The sequence below is a fragment of the Lepus europaeus genome, chromosome 18 (genome assembly GCF_033115175.1).
Source record: "Lepus europaeus isolate LE1 chromosome 18, mLepTim1.pri, whole genome shotgun sequence".
NCBI classification, from domain to species: domain Eukaryota; kingdom Metazoa; phylum Chordata; class Mammalia; order Lagomorpha; family Leporidae; genus Lepus; species Lepus europaeus.
The window spans coordinates 68,311,353-68,331,978 of record NC_084844.1 but is presented as its reverse complement, the minus strand read 5'-3'; the positions used below and the strand labels follow the sequence as shown (position 1 = coordinate 68,331,978).

The following is a 20,626-nucleotide window of genomic DNA, read 5'->3' as shown; positions in this document are numbered from 1 at the left end:
TTCATAAAATTTAACATGAGAATGATTTAGCAGTGTGCATTGTTTCTGTAACTTTTAAATTTTCATGAAACTTTAAGAAATTATAAGAATAGTATCAAGTGTTCTTGGTTACCCATTACCTAGATTTACAAGTTAATCCCTGAAATTGCTTGTTCTCTCTACAGGCGCATCACACACAAACACACACTATACTTGTTTTATCTCTATTGTTTGGAAGTGAATTGCAAAGTTTTTGCCACTTTCCCCTTCAACTGTTCACTATATAATATTTTCTAAGAATGAGAGTATTCTCAATTCATAATACAGTAATTAAGAAACTATAACAGTTTGATAATAGTGTTACTTATCCCCAAACTCTATATCTGAGTTTTCCACTCATTCCAGTAATGTCCTTTACAGCAGTTTACTCTCTTCTATGTACCACTCCTGTTCCCATTTAGCATCACACATTGAATTTAGTTACCAAGAATTGTTGTCTTTCTTTTTATTTCATTAACTGGATAAGCCAGTTAACTTGGATTTGCCTTATGATTCTCCACACCACATTCAGGTTGTGATTTTGTGTCAGAACTACCCCATAAGTGATATTGTGTCCTTCTCAGCACATTGGATCAGGAGATACATGATGTTGACTTGCTCTTTCTTTGGAGATGTTAATTTCATAATTTCTTAAGGTGATACCTATCATGTTTCTCTACTGTGGAATTGGTAGTTGTCTATTTGTAATAAATAGTGGTGAAATACTTTGAAACTGTAATTAAATTATTAGGAAAATTTCAGCCATCCATTTTAGTATTTATTGATAATTATTGTCTGGCTCTGTTATTACTAGCATGTTTTCTAACTGGCTGTTTTTACAGTTCCCATTATTTTGTTAGTATTAATTGGTTGTTATTATAATTTATTTTTTTAAAGATTGATTTACCTTATCTAAAAGTAAGTGGAGTCTTCCAACTGCTGCTTCACTCTTCAAATGGCCACAAAAGCCAGGGCTGAGTGAGGCCATAACCAGAAGCCAGGAGCTTCATCTGGGTCTGTCACATGAGTGCAGAGGCCCATGTAGATGGCCATTCCACTGCATTCCCAGGCACACCATTAGGGAGCTTGATTAGAAGTGGAGCAGCCAAGATTTCCATCTGTATTCATATGGGATGCTGCATTGCAGGCAGCAGTTTAACCTGATAACAGTGGTAGTCTTACTTTAATAAAAGTGTTCCCTTCTCCTCCAACTATTTATTCACTTTTATAACAATAGAAGCTAATAGCATTTTATTTTACTCAACAAATTAAAATGTGCTACTATTTAAATACTTGACTCCTGTATTTGACCATTGGTAGCCATTCAAGCTGGTTTCTGTATCCTTTTGAATTCTCTCCATTAATCTAATCATTTCCTTATTTATGGCATGATTAAATGTTCCAATGTCATTTCTAAATACTAGTCTCTTTCTTCAGTCTGGAAGAAATCATTGCACTATAAACCTGTTTCCTTGCAATGAAGAATCCAGAAAATAAGATGTAGGTGAAAGGATTACAGCATTTATTTTAGTCTAAATCATATTTAATCTTAATCCTATAATTCCTTCAATTCTAGAATATATAAGCATGTAGATTTAGGATGCAACATAAAACAGTGACGAGAGGTCACAGTTATATGAAGAGTGACACTGGAGCAAACACATGGGGTTTCCGGCACAGGAAAGAAGATATATGAAGCCTGGTATGGTTGCAGGCTCATGGGGATGGAGACACTGGGGCAGACAGGGTCTAAACTTACAGGGTTTGCAAATATATGAGAAAATTAAGGGGGTATGGATACAGTGCTTAGAGAAAATGCAAATCCTTAAGTGAATATGTTAGGACACTGAAATCTCAGCTACCTTCTCAAGAATTAAAGAGGAAAAATGCTGAAAGAATATTTAAATAAAGGCAGGACACAGATGCAACAGACATCAATGAAATGTTTCTAGTCACAAAAGTACTACAGAAACATGTAAGGAAAACCATATTTTAAAAGTTAAGAAAATTATTAAGCCAATAACCAATTTCAGGAAATTAACACAGGGCCATTCTTTATAGAACATACAGAACTTAGCAAGACACTAAGAGGATATTGTTAAATTCTTAGAAGTAAAAATTTTACTCCAGAGTTGAAAATCTGTTACATTTTGAAAATCAGTCTCCCAAATCACAAATATAGCATGAAACAGAAAAACTTCTACATACTTAAATAAGATGATCAAATTTTTGAAAAGCCAACCAACCAAAAGTCCCACAAGTAAAATTTTGGGCCCAAACATACGGAATATTCTAAACCTTTAAGAAAGAAAAAAAATTAAATTTCCCAAATTCTTTCCAAGTAGAAAAAAAACAGAGAATATATTTGAATTACTTTTGGGAAGTCAGTGTTTTATATATATATATAATGCCAACAACATCAGGTTATGAAATTAATGAGCTTCTGTCTCATAAACAGGTGATATCTTGAGCAAAAAATTATATGAATTCAACCATATAGAAAAATATTGTAGGTCAATAACAAGTGAAACACATTAAAAAGTAAAGGGCATTCAACACTGTCAAACAAACCTTGTAAATCATCCAGGTAGGTTGAAAATGTGAGATAATTACATGGTCATTTAGATTAAGTGTTAAAGCATTTAACAAAATTCAGTATCCAGATGGAAAAAAAAATCAACTTCTGGCAAAACTTCAAAAAAGAGAGACTTCCTGTATGAGATCAAGATAGTTTAAAATGGACCTACAGCAAACTACTTAACACAAGGTCAGTGAAAGCTTTTCCCCTGGGAACAGACCTAGCCATGCCTGCCTTCTCCCCCATCTCTCTTAACAGGGAAATCCAACAACAAAAAAGAGCAAGCACCAACCCTAAATAAACCAGGAACTCTGTCAATGTACCCAGATGACACCATTACATACAACAATACAATGTCATCCCAAACTACATACAACTGACAAGTGAGGGTATCGAGATGACTGGGTAAAATTTCATGACCGGGGCATCGCATGTGGGCGCCGGTTCCAGTCCCAGCTGCTCCACTCTGACCCAGCTCTCTGCTGTGGCCTGGGAAAGCAGTGGAGGATGGCCCAAGTCCTTGGGCCCCTGCTCCTGCGTGGGAGACCTGGAAGAAGCTCCTGGCTTCTGGCTTCAGATTGGTGCAGCTCTGACCTTTGTGGCCATCTGGAGTGTGAACCAGCAGATGGAAGACCGTTCTCTTTTTCCCTATCTCTCTCTCTCTGTAACTCTGCCTTTCAAATATAAGCCTTTTTTAAATATTATTAACAGCAAGAAACACATAGGAAATATTAAAAAGACAAAAGACAGACTAGAAAACACGTTATCTACAAGAGAAATGGACCAAGAGGATTAACCACGCAATATCTTTAAACATTGTTCAAAGAAACATCACAGAAACTTCCCAAAGGAGAAATCGTTCGGGATATGAAGAAACACAAGATCAGAAGTCGATGAGTTAGCAGTGACTCACCTTGAGCAGCTTCTGCAGCTCAGGAACTCTGCAAGTCCTGAGAGCCCTGAGGCCACAGTGACCCCGCCTGGAAATCAGGCACCCAAACCAGTCCAGCACTCCGGTTGCTTGGCAACAACCTCCCCACGCCCACTGAGCCAGCGAGCGTGCTGATTGGCTATGGTCTTTGTGACGCCCCTCATGCCCGTTGGCTTTGCAGCTGTCCAATCAGGGGCCCCCCGGTGAGGGCGGTGGAGCACTTCATCATCTCGCGAGATCCCTGTGTCCTAGTGATGTCCAGACTACAGTGGGAAGAGCGTCCCTGCGGTGGCTCGGCCTTCTCTGCTCTGAGAAGAGGAAGCCGGAGGCTTCGGGAGCGGGAAGTGGTGAGTGTGTGGGGCCAGGTTTCCCAGAAGGGGCGGTGGGCGGATGGATCCTGTCAGAACCAGCTACAGAGGGACCTGGACTTCCCCCCAGTGAGCTCTTCCATCCGCGGACCCCACCGCTGAGGGCTGGGCCGGGTCCGGACACGGGCGACAGGCCCCATACCTGCACCAGCGGCCTTGGCTCCCTCCAGAGCCTCCCTACGTCTCCGTGCACGCAGTCCGCCTCTCCCCAGGTCGTGTGGAGAAAAACAATGAAAAGAAACACGATCATTATTCCAGTCAAGTCTTTCTGATTTAGAAAATATTTTGGGGCTGGTGCTGTGGTGCAGCGGGTCAAAGCCCTGGCCTGAAGCGCTGGCATCCCATATGGGTGCCAGTTCTAGTCCCGGCTGCTCCTCTTCCAATCCAGCTCTCTGCTATGGCCTGAGATAGCAGTAGTAGATGCGCAAGTCCTTGGGCCCCTGCACCCATGTGGGAGACCCGCAGGAAGCTCTTTGCTCCTGGCTTCGGATCAGCGCAGCTCTGGCTGTTGCAGTCATCTGGGGAGTGAACCAGTGAATGGAAGACCTCTTTCTCTGTCTGTACCTTCTCTGTAACTCTTTCAAATAAATAAAATAAACATTTTAGGAGTCACTGTGTACTTATGTGTCATGTGGGATCCGTCCTTAATTTGTTGTCCAATGTGAAGTGATGCTATAACTAGTACTAAAACAGTATTTTTACACTTTGTGTGTCTGTGTGGGTGCAAACTGATGAAATCTTTACTTATCATATACTGAATCGATCTTCTGTATATAAAGATAATTGAAAATGAAAAAAAAACCTGGTGTTAAATTGGAAATTGTATACAAAATTAATCAATTTTTAAAAAATATCATGTAGGATCTCTGTCTTTAATGTGCTGTACACTGTTATTTCATGCTATAACTTGTACTCCAACAGTATTTTTTCACTTTGTGTTGCTATGTGGGGGCAAACTGTTGAAATCTTTACTTAATATATACTAAACTGATCTTCTGTGTATAAAGAGAATTGAAAATGAATCTTGATGTGAATGGAACGGGAGAGGGACCGGGAAAGGGGAGGGTTGTGGGTGGGAGGGAAGTTATGGGGAGTGGAAGCCATTGTAATCCATAAGCTGTACTTTGGAAATTTATATTTATTAAATAAAAGTTAAAAAAAAAGATAGTAAGATCTATTTAATAAATATAAATTTAATAAATATAAATTTCCAAAGTACAGCTTATGGATTACAATGGCTTCCACTCCCCATAACTTCCCTCCCACCCACAACCCTCCCCTTTCCCGGTCCCTCTCCCGTTCCATTCACATCAAGATTCATTTTCAATTCTCTTTATACACAGAAGATCAGTTTAGTATATATTAAGTAAAGATTTCAACAGTTTGCCCCCACATAGCAACACAAAGTGAAAAAATACTGTTGGAGTACAAGTTATAGCATGAAATAACAGTGTACAGCACATTAAAGACAGAGATCCTACATGATATTTTTTAAAAATTGATTAATTTTGTATACAATTTCCAATTTAACACCAGGTTTTTTTTTCATTTTCAATTATCTTTATATACAGAAGATCGATTCAGTATATGATAAGTAAAGATTTCATCAGTTTGCACCCACACAGACACACAAAGTGTAAAAATACTGTTTTAGTACTAGTTATAGCATCACTTCACATTGGACAACAAATTAAGGACGGATCCCACATGACACATAAGTACACAGTGACTCCTAAAATGTTTATTTTATTTATTTGAAAGAGTTACAGAGAAGGTACAGACAGAGAAAGAGGTCTTCCATTCACTGGTTCACTCCCCAGATGACTGCAACAGCCAGAGCTGCGCTGATCCGAAGCCAGGAGCAAAGAGCTTCCTGCGGGTCTCCCACATGGGTGCAGGGGCCCAAGGACTTGCGCATCTACTACTGCTATCTCAGGCCATAGCAGAGAGCTGGATTGGAAGAGGAGCAGCCGGGACTAGAACTGGCACCCATATGGGATGCCAGCGCTTCAGGCCAGGGCTTTGACCCGCTGCACCACAGCACCAGCCCCAAAATATTTTCTAAATCAGAAAGACTTGACTGGAATAATGATCGTGTTTCTTTTCATTGTTTTTCTCCACACGACCTGGGGAGAGGCGGACTGCGTGCACGGAGACGTAGGGAGGCTCTGGAGGGAGCCAAGGCCGCTGGTGCAGGTATGGGGCCTGTCGCCCGTGTCCGGACCCGGCCCAGCCCTCAGCGGTGGGGTCCGCGGATGGAAGAGCTCACTGGGGGGAAGTCCAGGTCCCTCTGTAGCTGGTTCTGACAGGATCCATCCGCCCACCGCCCCTTCTGGGAAACCTGGCCCCACACACTCACCACTTCCCGCTCCCGAAGCCTCCGGCTTCCTCTTCTCAGAGCAGAGAAGGCCGAGCCACCGCAGGGACGCTCTTCCCACTGTAGTCTGGACATCACTAGGACACAGGGATCTCGCGAGATGATGAAGTGCTCCACCGCCCTCACCGGGGGGCCCCTGATTGGACAGCTGCAAAGCCAACGGGCATGAGGGGCGTCACAAAGACCATAGCCAATCAGCACGCTCGCTGGCTCAGTGGGCGTGGGGAGGTTGTTGCCAAGCAACCGGAGTGCTGGACTGGTTTGGGTGCCTGATTTCCAGGCGGGGTCACTGTGGCCTCAGGGCTCTCAGGACTTGCAGAGTTCCTGAGCTGCAGAAGCTGCTCAAGGTGAGTCACTGCTAACTCATCGACTTCTGATCTTGTGTTTCTTCATATCCCGAACGATTTCTCCTTTGGGAAGTTTCTGTGATGTTTCTTTGAACAATGTTTAAAGATATTGCGTGGTTAATCCTCTTGGTCCATTTCTCTTGTAGATAACGTGTTTTCTAGTCTGTCTTTTGTCTTTTTAATATTTCCTATGTGTTTCTTGCTGTTAATAATATTTAAAAAAGGCTTATATTTGAAAGGCAGAGTTACAGAGAGAGAGAGATAGGGAAAAAGAGAACGGTCTTCCATCTGCTGGTTCACACTCCAGATGGCCACAAAGGTCAGAGCTGCACCAATCTGAAGCCAGAAGCCAGGAGCTTCTTCCAGGTCTCCCACGCAGGAGCAGGGGCCCAAGGACTTGGGCCATCCTCCACTGCTTTCCCAGGCCACAGCAGAGAGCTGGGTCAGAGTGGAGCAGCTGGGACTGGAACCGGCGCCCACATGCGATGCCCCGGTCATGAAATTTTACCCAGTCATCTCGATACCCTCACTTGTCAGTTGTATGTAGTTTGGGATGACATTGTATTGTTGTATGTAATGGTGTCATCTGGGTACATTGACAGAGTTCCTGGTTTATTTAGGGTTGGTGCTTGCTCTTTTTTGTTGTTGGATTTCCCTGTTAAGAGAGATGGGGGAGAAGGCAGGCATGGCTAGGTCTGTTCCCAGGGGAAAAGCTTTCACTGACCTTGTGTTAAGTAGTTTGCTGTAGGTCCATTTTAAACTATCTTGATCTCATACAGGAAGTCTCTCTTTTTTGAAGTTTTGCCAGAAGTTGATTTTTTTTTCCATCTGGATACTGAATTTTGTTAAATGCTTTAACACTTAATCTAAATGACCATGTAATTATCTCACATTTTCAACCTACCTGGATGATTTACAAGGTTTGTTTGACAGTGTTGAATGCCCTTTACTTTTTAATGTGTTTCACTTGTTATTGACCTACAATATTTTTCTATATGGTTGAATTCATATAATTTTTTGCTCAAGATATCACCTGTTTATGAGACAGAAGCTCATTAATTTCATAACCTGATGTTGTTGGCATTATATATATATATAAAACACTGACTTCCCAAAAGTAATTCAAATATATTCTCTGTTTTTTTTCTACTTGGAAAGAATTTGGGAAATTTAATTTTTTTTCTTTCTTAAAGGTTTAGAATATTCCGTATGTTTGGGCCCAAAATTTTACTTGTGGGACTTTTGGTTGGTTGGCTTTTCAAAAATTTGATCATCTTATTTAAGTATGTAGAAGTTTTTCTGTTTCATGCTATATTTGTGATTTGGGAGACTGATTTTCAAAATGTAACAGATTTTCAACTCTGGAGTAAAATTTTTACTTCTAAGAATTTAACAATATCCTCTTAGTGTCTTGCTAAGTTCTGTATGTTCTATAAAGAATGGCCCTGTGTTAATTTCCTGAAATTGGTTATTGGCTTAATAATTTTCTTAACTTTTAAAATATGGTTTTCCTTACATGTTTCTGTAGTACTTTTGTGACTAGAAACATTTCATTGATGTCTGTTGCATCTGTGTCCTGCCTTTATTTAAATATTCTTTCAGCATTTTTCCTCTTTAATTCTTGAGAAGGTAGCTGAGATTTCAGTGTCCTAACATATTCACTTAAGGATTTGCATTTTCTCTAAGCACTGTATCCATACCCCCTTAATTTTCTCATATATTTGCAAACCCTGTAAGTTTAGACCCTGTCTGCCCCAGTGTCTCCATCCCCATGAGCCTGCAACCATACCAGGCTTCATATATCTTCTTTCCTGTGCCGGAAACCCCATGTGTTTGCTCCAGTGTCACTCTTCATATAACTGTGACCTCTCGTCACTGTTTTATGTTGCATCCTAAATCTACATGCTTATATATTCTAGAATTGAAGGAATTATAGGATTAAGATTAAATATGATTTAGACTAAAATAAATGCTGTAATCCTTTCACCTACATCTTATTTTCTGGATTCTTCATTGCAAGGAAACAGGTTTATAGTGCAATGATTTCTTCCAGACTGAAGAAAGAGACTAGTATTTAGAAATGACATTGGAACATTTAATCATGCCATAAATAAGGAAATGATTAGATTAATGGAGAGAATTCAAAAGGATACAGAAACCAGCTTGAATGGCTACCAATGGTCAAATACAGGAGTCAAGTATTTAAATAGTAGCACATTTTAATTTGTTGAGTAAAATAAAATGCTATTAGCTTCTATTGTTATAAAAGTGAATAAATAGTTGGAGGAGAAGGGAACACTTTTATTAAAGTAAGACTACCACTGTTATCAGGTTAAACTGCTGCCTGCAATGCAGCATCCCATATGAATACAGATGGAAATCTTGGCTGCTCCACTTCTAATCAAGCTCCCTAATGGTGTGCCTGGGAATGCAGTGGAATGGCCATCTACATGGGCCTCTGCACTCATGTGACAGACCCAGATGAAGCTCCTGGCTTCTGGTTATGGCCTCACTCAGCCCTGGCTTTTGTGGCCATTTGAAGAGTGAAGCAGCAGTTGGAAGACTCCACTTACTTTTAGATAAGGTAAATCAATCTTTAAAAAAATAAATTATAATAACAACCAATTAATACTAACAAAATAATGGGAACTGTAAAAACAGCCAGTTAGAAAACATGCTAGTAATAACAGAGCCAGACAATAATTATCAATAAATACTAAAATGGATGGCTGAAATTTTCCTAATAATTTAATTACAGTTTCAAAGTATTTCACCACTATTTATTACAAATAGACAACTACCAATTCCACAGTAGAGAAACATGATAGGTATCACCTTAAGAAATTATGAAATTAACATCTCCAAAGAAAGAGCAAGTCAACATCATGTATCTCCTGATCCAATGTGCTGAGAAGGACACAATATCACTTATGGGGTAGTTCTGACACAAAATCACAACCTGAATGTGGTGTGGAGAATCATAAGGCAAATCCAAGTTAACTGGCTTATCCAGTTAATGAAATAAAAAGAAAGACAACAATTCTTGGTAACTAAATTCAATGTGTGATGCTAAATGGGAACAGGAGTGGTACATAGAAGAGAGTAAACTGCTGTAAAGGACATTACTGGAATGAGTGGAAAACTCAGATATAGAGTTTGGGGATAAGTAACACTATTATCAAACTGTTATAGTTTCTTAATTACTGTATTATGAATTGAGAATACTCTCATTCTTAGAAAATATTATATAGTGAACAGTTGAAGGGGAAAGTGGCAAAAACTTTGCAATTCACTTCCAAACAATAGAGATAAAACAAGTATAGTGTGTGTTTGTGTGTGATGCGCCTGTAGAGAGAACAAGCAATTTCAGGGATTAACTTGTAAATCTAGGTAATGGGTAACCAAGAACACTTGATACTATTCTTATAATTTCTTAAAGTTTCATGAAAATTTAAAAGTTACAGAAACAATGCACACTGCTAAATCATTCTCATGTTAAATTTTATGAAACTAAATGGGAATACATACTAGATAAAATGAATTGAAAATGAGAACAATATATATCAAAAATTGAAAAAAGAAACGATTGATAAAATAATTATAAAATTAAACAATTCTAAATAAAGAAAACCAGGACCAGTACTGTGGCATAAAAGGTTTCACTGACACTTGAAGTGTGAGCATCCCTAATGAGTGCTGATTCATGACCTGGCTGCTTCACTTCTGATCCACTCCTTGATAATGTGCCTGAGAAGGCAGCTGATGGCCCAAGTCCTTGGGCCACTGCCACCCAAGTAGCAGACCTGCAAGAAGCTTGCCTGGCCCAGCCACAGCCATTGCAGAATGCAGCTTTACCTGCTATGCCACAGTGCCAGCCCTCCATTGTTTATCTTTTATTTCTATGTCATATATACATCAATGATGTTGTAGTGTAAGCCAATCTTAGTACAGAGAACAAAAGCCCAATATGGTTAACTTTTTCATTGTGTCTTCATCAACTGGATGAAAATTCTGTAAATTTTCTTTTTTTGAAAGATTTTATTTATTTGAGAGGTAGAGTTGCAGACCATGAGAGGGAGTGACAGAGATAAAGGTCTTCCATCCACAGGTTTACTCCCCAAATGACCACAATGGCTGGGTTGAGCTGATTCAAAGCCAGGAACCAGGAGCTTCTTCCAGGACTCCTATGTGGGTGCAGGAGCCCAAGCACTTGGGCCATCTTCTACTGCTTTACCAGGCCATCAGCAGGGAACTGGATTGGAATTGGAGCAGCTGGGACTCGAACTTGTACCCATACAGGATGCTGGCACCTCAGGCCTAGTGCCAAACCCTAGAGTCTAATTTTTAAAAGGTGAGAGAAGCTGGTGTGTAAGGATACCCTCTACATAATGTCCACCATAGCACATGTGGAACAGGTGAAGTCATGGAGACTGGAAAAGACCAGGAGTTTCCAGGGTTGCACTGGCAGAGCCCAGGGGGTGCCCAGATCAGTGATGCCATCCTCCTCTGTGGTCCTGTATGAGTACACCTGTTGCTGTTTGCTTTTCAAAGCTGATAGGGCATGCAGCACCAAGCAGGATGTGCAGATGGACCATGGAGATGGCCATTATCAGGTCTGGGTGCTGGCTTAGCAGCAGCAGCAGCAGCAGCAAGCGTACACTCTTAAGACAACTGGGAAACTGGGCAGGTGCAAACACCCCTTTTTACTCAATTTTTAAGCCTCTGGAAGTTGCTGGGGAAGTTTGTTAATTTCAAAGAACAACATAATGAAGCCTGTTGAGTCTGTTGAGCCCAGGGTGCCAGGTGCACATTGCTGGTGATGCTGCCATTCTACATGAGCTCCTTCAGGAGTGAAACATAGCCTCCAGCAGTTCCTGAAGGACCCAAATCCCCGCTGGGCCCTTTAGATTGCGACCCCAGACTCAACAATCCTCAGACCAGATAATGCAAATGCAAGAGGCGGCTTTATTTCACGAGCACTCGCGGACGCCGTCTCCAGACCCAACTCAATGGGAGGCAGGAGAGAGGCGTGCGTAGTAGTGTCTGGGGGGCGCTTATATACCTGGGAGATAGCAGAAGCGGGGGATACAGAAGCAGAAAAAAGCGTGGTTACAGGGTTTCAATAAGACAATGGGGTGGGGGCATGCAGAAAATACCTTGCATACTTTTGCCGTCTGCCGGGACCCACAGATAAGGGGCGGTTGGGTGCTTCCCATGCCTTTATCTGGCGCCATTATCTCAAACTGCAGCTGCCTGCCCTTGACTTATGGTTTCGGCCCAATTTCCAGGGAATGTTTTACTAGAGTTCCCTAAGATGGTGCTGGGGTAGTTAAAATGGCGTGACCATTGTCAGGGTTGTTCATTCCCCCCCTTTTTGTTTTTGTACAAATTTTAATCCTAAAATTTACAGGCTAAATTCCGCGGTTTTTAGCACTCTGAGCCTGAAAGGTTGAAAGGCGTTCACGAACAAACCACATCAGCTTATTAAAAATACAAGGACCCACAGATAGTGTAACAAGCAAACCAGCAATGGGGCCTAGAAGTGGTAGCAAGTAAGGAAGCAGTCCATTGAATCCTGTCCACAGGGGGTTTTTAGCCATGGCATGGCGGCGATGCTCCAGATCGATGCTCCAGATCATCGCGAACCATGCCGGACTTGTTAGCATAAAAACAGCACTTTTCCTACAAAGCCAAACAAATACCTCCTTGTTCGGCGGCAAGCAAGTCTAAGCCCCTACAGTTTTGTAAGACCACTTCTGCTAGGGAATCGATTTGGTGTTGGAGGTCCTGAAGGGTGGAGGATAGGGATTGTACACCATTAATAAGTTGTTGGGACAAATCTTTATAGTTTTGGACCGCAACTCCCAGTCCTGCGGATCCTGTAACCATAGCTGTGGAAATTCCCAATGTAGCCAATATAGGAATGAATTGTACAGCTCGTTTTTGTCTTTCTGCAATATAATCGAAGGAAGGAATCGGGACAGGGGTATCTCCACTAATAATGTCTACATTGGACAGAAGCATAGCATATGCACAGCTACCAGTCCAACTTGCCGGTAAAATGGTATAGGCCATATTAATGTTAAAGGAATCATTTTTAGGCCATTGGAACAGGAAGGACAGGGAAAGGCTGTGCGGGAGGGCAATTAACAGAGCTATTAAACCCAAGGGTATTATTAAGTGGCAGGAAAACAGCAAGAGGGAGGGGAGGTCCCTGGTGTAAGCAGAGCCAGCAGTTTTCTGCAATGCCTGGGGCAGAGAGATTACATCCAAATCTGCATCCCCTCTGGAATGAACTTTAGCCAGGGGATGGTATTGAAAGGAAGGGTAAAGGCTCTCAAATAACAGCAAAACAGATTCTAATTAAACTATTACAGTTGTCTCAAGTATTACACAGTTTTAAAAAGAGTCTTATCTTTAAGGGGTTTGTGTGCGTTGCAATTTCCACGTTTCCGGTTGTCTCGGGGTCTGATCCTCCGTTGGGGACTCTGGAATTGCCCTCTTGATGTGTGCGGCGTGCACCCAGGCAGCTATGCCGTCCACCTTGACCGCTGTGGGAGTTGTTAAAAGTACGGTGAAGGGTCCTTTCCAGCGAGGTTCGAGGCTTTTCACCTGATGTCTCCTCACGTAGACCTGGTCCCCGATCTGGAAGGTGTGTGGAGTTCCCATGTTCTGGGGCTGACAGACTGCTGCTAGTGGCTTCCAGACATACTCCTGGACTAGTTGCAAAGCGCGTAGCCGCGTCTGCAAGCCAGGGGAGGTAGCATAGGAATCAATGCTGGGACCTAACAGATCAGCAATGGGTGGGGGCCCCCCCCATACAGGATTTCATAGGGCATCAAGCCAAAGGCTGAGGGGGTGTTTCGAACCCGGAACAGCACCATAGGTAACAGTTTGACCCAGTCCCTAGTGCCAGTCTCCATGACCAGTTTTGTTAAAGTTTCCTTAAGAGTTCTATTCATTCTTTCTACCTGACCCGAGCTCTGCGGTCTATAAGCACAATGTAACTTTTACTCTATTTCCAACACCTGTACCACCATCTGACTTACCCTATAAACACAATGCAACTTTCTATTTCCAACACCTGTGCCACCATCTGACTTACCCGGGAGATGAAAGCCGGCCCGTTGTCTGACCCCAGTACCTTTGGTAGTCCAAATCGGGGGAATATTTCTTTTAGGATTTTCTTGACTACTACCAGCGTGGTTTCTTTCTTGGTCAGGAAGGCTTCTGTCCATTTTGAGAAGGTGTCTACAAATACTAGAAGATATTTAACTCCATACCTGCCGGGGCAAATCTCTGTAAAATTTACCTCCCAGTTTACGCCAGGTCGTGCCCCTCTGATCCTGGCCCCCTCTGGGGGTTTGAGGTGCTTGGGGTTTATTTTAGCACAGGGTACACAGGCCTCAGTAATTTGTCGAAGGAGAGTGTCCAGTCCAATGATGAAATACCCTTGTCCATCTTGCATTAAGAGAGTCCTTTACAGCCAATAGTTGGCTAGTCAAGGCTGCCTCTTTAGCCACTTTGTCTGCGAGCCGATTGCCCTCCTCCACGGGACCCCCTCCTTTCTGATGCCCAAGCAGTGGATGATACTAGGTTCTCACAGCAGGTGCAGGGCCTCTAGGAGGTTTAAAATTTCCTGTTTGTTTTTAATGTTCTTTCCCATGGAGGTCAGGAGCCCCCTTCGCTTATAGATTTCCCCATGGACATGGGCAGTGGCAAAAGCGTACCTGCTGTCCATGTAGATGTTCACCCGCTTTCCCTTGGCTGCGCAGAGTGCTTGGGTCAGAGCGATCAGCTCTGCCCGCTGAGTGGAGGTTCCGGGGGGCAGGGCAGAAGCCCAGACTACTGACCTTGTCCGGCCGTCCACCACCGCTGCCCTGGCTCTTCTCTTGCTGTCTTGCAGGAAGCTGCTCCCGTCGGTATACCAGGTTGGTCCGCATTTGGCAGGGGAATGTCAGTCAGGTCGGCTCGAGTCCCGTGGATTTCAGCAAGGACTTGATGGCAGTCGTGCACCACTGGATCCCCTTCCTAGTCTTCATTCTCTAGAGATAGTACAGGAACGGATCTCAGACGAGATTGTTTCCTCGGGCACTCTTTTGCCCAGCGCGCATTGTTCTCGGTCAAGACGGGGCCTTTGCCGGTCTCCCGGGTCCCTTCCTGACCTGGTCCTCCCTTGCTCTGCTTTGGAAACTACGGTGGCCAGGATCCTAGTCAGTTCCTTCCCTCTACGCTTCTCCCTCCGTTTTTTTCTTTCGATCCTGCTCCCGCCTTAGCCTGTCTTCCCTTTCCTCGGGCGTTTCCTTTATTAAATCAGGCAATATATACCCCTGAAGCCCCTCCAGCCTCTGAAGGCACACCCGGATGTCAGGGGCCGACTGTCCAATAAAGCACATGATGACCTCGGACTGCCGGTCCAGGGCCAGAGGGTCGAAGGGGGTGTACATCCTGTTCCCTTCCATCAGTCTTTCTAAAAATCCTGCTGGGGTTTCCTTGCTTTCCTGCACAATGGCCCTAACCTTTTGCCAGATTCGTGGGGCGCCTCCCCGCTCCCCTCAAACCGGTCAGGAGAATCTGGCTGTAGAGTCTGAGTCTTTCCCTTCCCGCCACGGTGTTAAAGTCCCAGTCAGGCCTAGTCAAGGGGAAAGCCTTATCTATCTCATTTGGAAGCTGCGTGGGTCACCCGTCGTTTCCTGGCACGTTTTTACGGGCTTCCAAATAAACCCTATGCCTTTCTTCAGTGGTTAGTAAAGTCTGCAAGAGCTGCTGGCAATTATCCCAGGTAGGCTGATGTGTTAGTAAAATAGACTCTATGAGTCCGGTCAGGGCTTGTGGATCCTGTGAAAAAGACAGGTTATATGTTTTCCAGTTATACAGGTCAGAGGCGGAAAACAGCCAATATTGTATCTGTCCAGCTACTGTCCTCAGGGGAAAAGCCTGGGAAGACCATTCCCCACCACCCCCCTCCCCTCTTTCCCTATGCAACCGCAATTGGCTGCTTGGGGGTGATGAGAATGGGTCAGCGGGAGTGGGAGTTGTTCCCTCCTCAGACTCCATGGTAGAGTCTGACGGCGGGTGCCTCGCTGCTTGACGTCCATAGGGAGGAAGAGGGTCCAGCATCAGGAGCTCCCCCTGGCTGTCCGGCAGCAAGGGGGGGAGGGTCTCCGAGGCTTCTGTTCTCTCAGCTCCTGTAAGGGATACAAGGTAGAGACGGCAGGAAAGGTAGGGGGCGGCGCCGGCGCAGGGTGGGGACTGGAGTCATCAGGACAACCGAAGGAGGGGGCGGTTTATGTCCTTCTTGTCCTGCAAGAAGGGAGAAGCCCAAGAGGGCGGCTCCGATATCAGGTCCTCCCATACTGTAACGTAGGGGACCTGATCCGGGTGTTCTTCTTGACCAGGTTTGCAGATTCGGTCTTTCACCTGCAGGATGAGACTATGGGAAAAAGACTCGTTAGAAGGCCATCCTACGTTGAAAGTAGGCCACTCCGAGGAACACAGTGTCACCCACTTTCGCCTCCTCACTTCCACGGACTAGTTATAAGCCTGTTCCTGCACCTCCTTCCAACGTCCTAGAGTCAAACTTAGGGGGGTGGTTAATTTCTGTCCCATAGTCTCAAAAGGAAAAAGTCAGGGAAGATAAAAATAAAAACACAGACACACAAAGAACAAACGACACAACACATACAACCACGGCACGACAAACCAGAAAACTCAAATATTCAGACGGGAGCGGCACGATAGCCAGGCTCTCCCCGGGAAGGAGAAAGACGTGGTCTCTCTCCTTCCCCCCAAAACACTGTTGGAGCATCCTCCAAGGTAAGACCAGGGATCTTAGGACACGTCTGTCTCCCCCACTGGTCCGATACAGATACAGGTCCTGTACAGGCACAATCTCAGAAGGCGCCGCTAATCGAGACAAACACACACGACACTTACACAGAGAGGGGGATTACCTTATCTCCGGCTGGCCTTTTGAGGGCTTGAGTCGTGGGTTGTCAAATCTCGGTGGGACCTCCAAATGAAGGACCCTAATCCCCGCTGGGCCCTTTAGATTGCGACCCCAGACTCAAAAATCCTCAGACCAGACGATGCAAATGCAAGAGGCGGCTTTATTTCATGAGCGCTCGCGGACGCCGTCTCCAGACCCAACTCAATGGGAGGCAGGAGAGAGGCGTGCGTAGTAGTGTCTGGGGGGCGCTTATATACCTGGGAGATAGCAGAAGCGGGGGATACAGAAGCAGAAAAAAGCGTGGTTACAGGGTTTCAATAAGACAATGGGGTGGGGGCATGCAGAAAATACCTTGCATACTTTTGCCGTCTGCCGGGACCCACAGATAAGGGGCGGTTGGGTGCTTCCCATGCCTTTATCTGGCGCCATTATCTCAAACTGCAGCTGCCTGCCCTTGACTTATGGTTTCGGCCCAATTTCCAGGGAATGTTTTACTAGAGTTCCCTAAGATGGTGCTGGGGTAGTTAAAATGGCATGACCATTGTCAGGGTTGTTCACCCAGAAACTAACTGACCTTTCTTGAAACTTCCTAGTTTTTTAGCAGGTAAATTTTCAGAAGTCCTTCACATGAAACAGAAAAACTTCTACATACTTAAATAAGATGATCAAATTTTTGAAAAGCCAACCAACCAAAAGTCCCACAAGTAAAATTTTGGGCCCAAACATACGGAATATTCTAAACCTTTAAGAAAGAAAAAAAAATTAAATTTCCCAAATTCTTTCCAAGTAGAAAAAAACAGAGAATATATTTGAATTACTTTTGGGAAGTCAGTGTTTTATATATATATAATGCCAAAAACATCAGGTTATGAAATTAATGAGCTTCTGTTTCATAAACAGGTGATATCTTGAGCAAAAAATTATATGAATTCAACCATATAGAAAAATATTGTAGGTCTGATATCGGACAAGACCCCCCAAAATTCACACTAAAACGTGGCCCCTTAAAGTTCCATAGAAATGCTAGCCGGGGTGCCACATGTACTACCAGAATTTGGGGTGCCTTACGATTTTACCACGGGCTTATTACTAAATCCCCGATATTAATAAGCCCAAGAGGGTTCTTGCCTAATATTTAGAGAAGAATTCTAAATACCGGCACAGATAAACAAGGCAGCATGGTACGTTTTAAGCTTTTATTTAGTAAGAAAGATGCATAGGAGAGTAAGAGCTTTATTTAAGAAAAAGAGGTAATTAGGGGTTCCTACCGAGCACCAGGAACCAGCCATATGGAAGAGCATCTAGGCCAGGAAGCCCAGAGCACATGGCCCGAAGGCCATGTGCCCTGGAGGCGTGGGGCTACAGCAAGCCCCTTCCTAGCAAGACACCAGGGAAAAAGAGCAGCCTGGGCACACTGTGCCTCAGGCTTTTAACCCAGGGGAATGAGGCCACACAAGGGCATGGCCAAGGCATCAGGTAGGAGCATGAGGTCACACAGGGGCATGGTCTTCCAGTTCACAAATCAGATCAACTCCAACCTGTATGCCTGCCTACTTCAGGTCAATAACAAGTGAAACACATTAAAAAGTAAAGGGCATTCAACACTGTCAAACAAACCTTGTAAATCATCCAGGTAGGTTGAAAATGTGAGATAATTACATGATCATTTAGATTAAGTGTTAAAGCATTTAACAAAATTCAGTATCCAGATGGAAAAAAAAATCAACTTCTGGCAAAACTGCAAAAAAGAGAGACTTCCTGTATGAGATCAAGATAGTTTAAAATGGACCTACAGCAAACTACTTAACACAAGATCAGTGAAAGCTTTTCTCCTGGGAACAGACCTAGCCATGCCTGCCTTCTCCCCCATCTCTCTTAACAGGGAAATCCAACAACAAAAAAGAGCAAGCACCAACCCTAAATAAACCAGGAACTCTGTCAATGTACCCAGATGACACCATTACATACAACAATACAATGTCATCCCAAACTACATACAACTGACAAGTGAGGGTATCGAGATGACTGGGTAAAATTTCATGACCGGGGCATCCCATATGGGCGCCGGTTCCAGTCCCAGCTGCTCCACTCTGACCCAGCTCTCTGCTGTGGCCTGGGAAAGCAGTGGAGGATGGCCCAAGTCCTTGGGCCCCTGCTCCTGCGTGGGAGACCTGGAAGAAGCTCCTGGCTTCTGGCTTCAGATTGGTGCAGCTCTGACCTTTGTGGCCATCTGGAGTGTGAACCAGCAGATGGAAGACCGTTCTCTTTTTCCCTATCTCTCTCTCTCTGTAACTCTGCCTTTCAAATAATAAGCCTTTTTTAAATATTATTAACAGCAAGAAACACATAGGAAATATTAAAAAGACAAAAGACAGACTAGAAAACACGTTATCTACAAGAGAAATGGACCAAGAGGATTAACCACGCAATATCTTTAAACACTGTTCAAAGGAACATCACAGAAACTTCCCAAAGGAGAAATCGTTCGGGATATGAAGAAACACAAGATCAGAAGTCTATGATCCGCGGTAAGCAGTGACTCACCTTGAGCAGCTTCTGCAGCTCAGGAACTCTGCAAGTCCTGAGAGCCCTGAGGCCACAGTGACCCCGCCTGGAAATCAGGCACCCAAACCAGTCCAGCACTCCGGTTGCTTGGCAACAACCTCCCCACGCCCACTGAGCCAGCGAGCGTGCTGATTGGCTATGGTCTTTGTGACGCCCCTCATGCCCGTTGGCTTTGCAGCTGTCCAATCAGGGGCCCCCCGGTGAGGGCGGTGGAGCACTTCATCATCTCGCGAGATCCCTGTGTCCTAGTGATGTCCAGACTACAGTGGGAAGAGCATCCCTGCGGTGGCTCGGCCTTCTCTGCTCTGAGAAGAGGAAGCCGGAGGCTTCGGGAGCGGGAAGTGGTGAGTGTGTGGGGCCAGGTTTCCCAGAAGGGGCGGTGGGCGGATGGATCCTGTCAGAACCAGCTACAGAGGGACCTGGACTTCCCCCCAGTGAGCTCTTCCATCCGCGGACCCCACCGCTGAGGGCTGGGCCGGGTCCGGACACGGGCGACAGGCCCCATACCTGCACCAGCGGCCTTGGCTCCCTCCAGAGCCTCCTCTCCGTCTGTGTGCGCGCAGTCCGCCTCTCCCCAGGTCGTGTGGAGAGGACGGAGGGAGATCGGGGAGCGTGGACTGCGCTGTGGCCTTTTGTTGAGGCAAGGCCGGCTCCGGCCTTCAGGCCTTGTTTGCCCGTCTTACCAGTTAACTAAATGTGGGCTGGAACACGTGCAATGTACTGCACACTGCTTTCCATTAGGTACTCCAGTTAAAGTAAATTCTCATTCTTCTTAGAAATTATGTAACATTTCACTAAAAATCACCTACATATTCAAGTAAGGCCAAATATTTGAGTAAATAAATTGTCAGAATGCAAATCCAGGAAAAAAAAAAAGAAAAAAAATGAAAAGAAACACGATCATTATTCCAGTCAAATCTTTCTGATTTAGAAAATATTTTGGGGCTGGTGCTGTGGTGCAGCAGGTCAAAGCCCTGGCCTGAAGTGCTGGCATCCCATATGGGTGCCGGTTCTAGTCCTGGCTTCTCCTCTTCCAATCCACCTCTCTGCTATGGCCTGAGATAGCAGTAGAAGATGATCCAAGTCCTTGGGCCCCCGCACCCATGTGGGAGACCTGGAGGAAGCTCTTTGCTCCTGGCTTCGGATCAGTGCAGCTCTGGCTGTTGCAGTCATCTGGGGGAGTGAACCAGTGGATGGAAGACCTCGCTCTCTGTCTGTACCTTCTCTGTAACTCTGTCTTTCAAATAAATAAAATAAACCTTAAAAAAAAGATAGTATGTTGTTGATGCTAATTTGGCAACATTTCCCATACACCAGAACTGTAAACTCAATTTGCATGGAATTGAGCAAAAATAACCCAGGCGCTGAGGACTCTAGGTATAGACTTATAAAACAAAATCTTGAAATCTGGGGCCTCTTTTTTTGACAAAAGAATAGGAAACAAATGCTATCAGTTGTGTCTGGGGAAGACAAGTACTTTGAGGGGAAGAAAA

The 20,626-nt window shown here is 44.3% G+C and overlaps 2 protein-coding genes across 10 annotated transcripts in view; one reads left to right on the top strand and one right to left on the bottom strand.

Annotated features, from left to right (window-relative positions):
• LOC133747076 (zinc finger protein 260-like) overlaps positions 1 to 6,323 on the bottom strand; it is a 313,614-nt gene extending 307,291 nt beyond the window's left edge. For all 5 annotated transcript variants that reach the window (XR_009864268.1, XM_062175218.1, XM_062175219.1 and 2 more), the window contains exon 1: positions 6,255 to 6,323. The gene's annotated coding sequence lies outside the window, so the exon portion shown is untranslated. The remainder of the gene's footprint in view (positions 1 to 6,254) is intronic.
• Positions 1 to 20,626, top strand: part of LOC133747075 (zinc finger protein 260-like) — an 85,731-nt gene that overhangs the window by 10,658 nt on the left and 54,447 nt on the right. For 4 of the 5 annotated variants that reach the window (XR_009864267.1, XR_009864266.1, XM_062175214.1 and 1 more), the window contains exon 1: positions 19,392 to 19,477. The exons of the other annotated variant lie outside the window; for it this stretch is intronic. The gene's annotated coding sequence lies outside the window, so the exon portion shown is untranslated. Of the gene's footprint in view, positions 1 to 19,391; positions 19,478 to 20,626 lie in introns of those variants that run through there. 5 annotated transcript variants of the gene reach the window in all.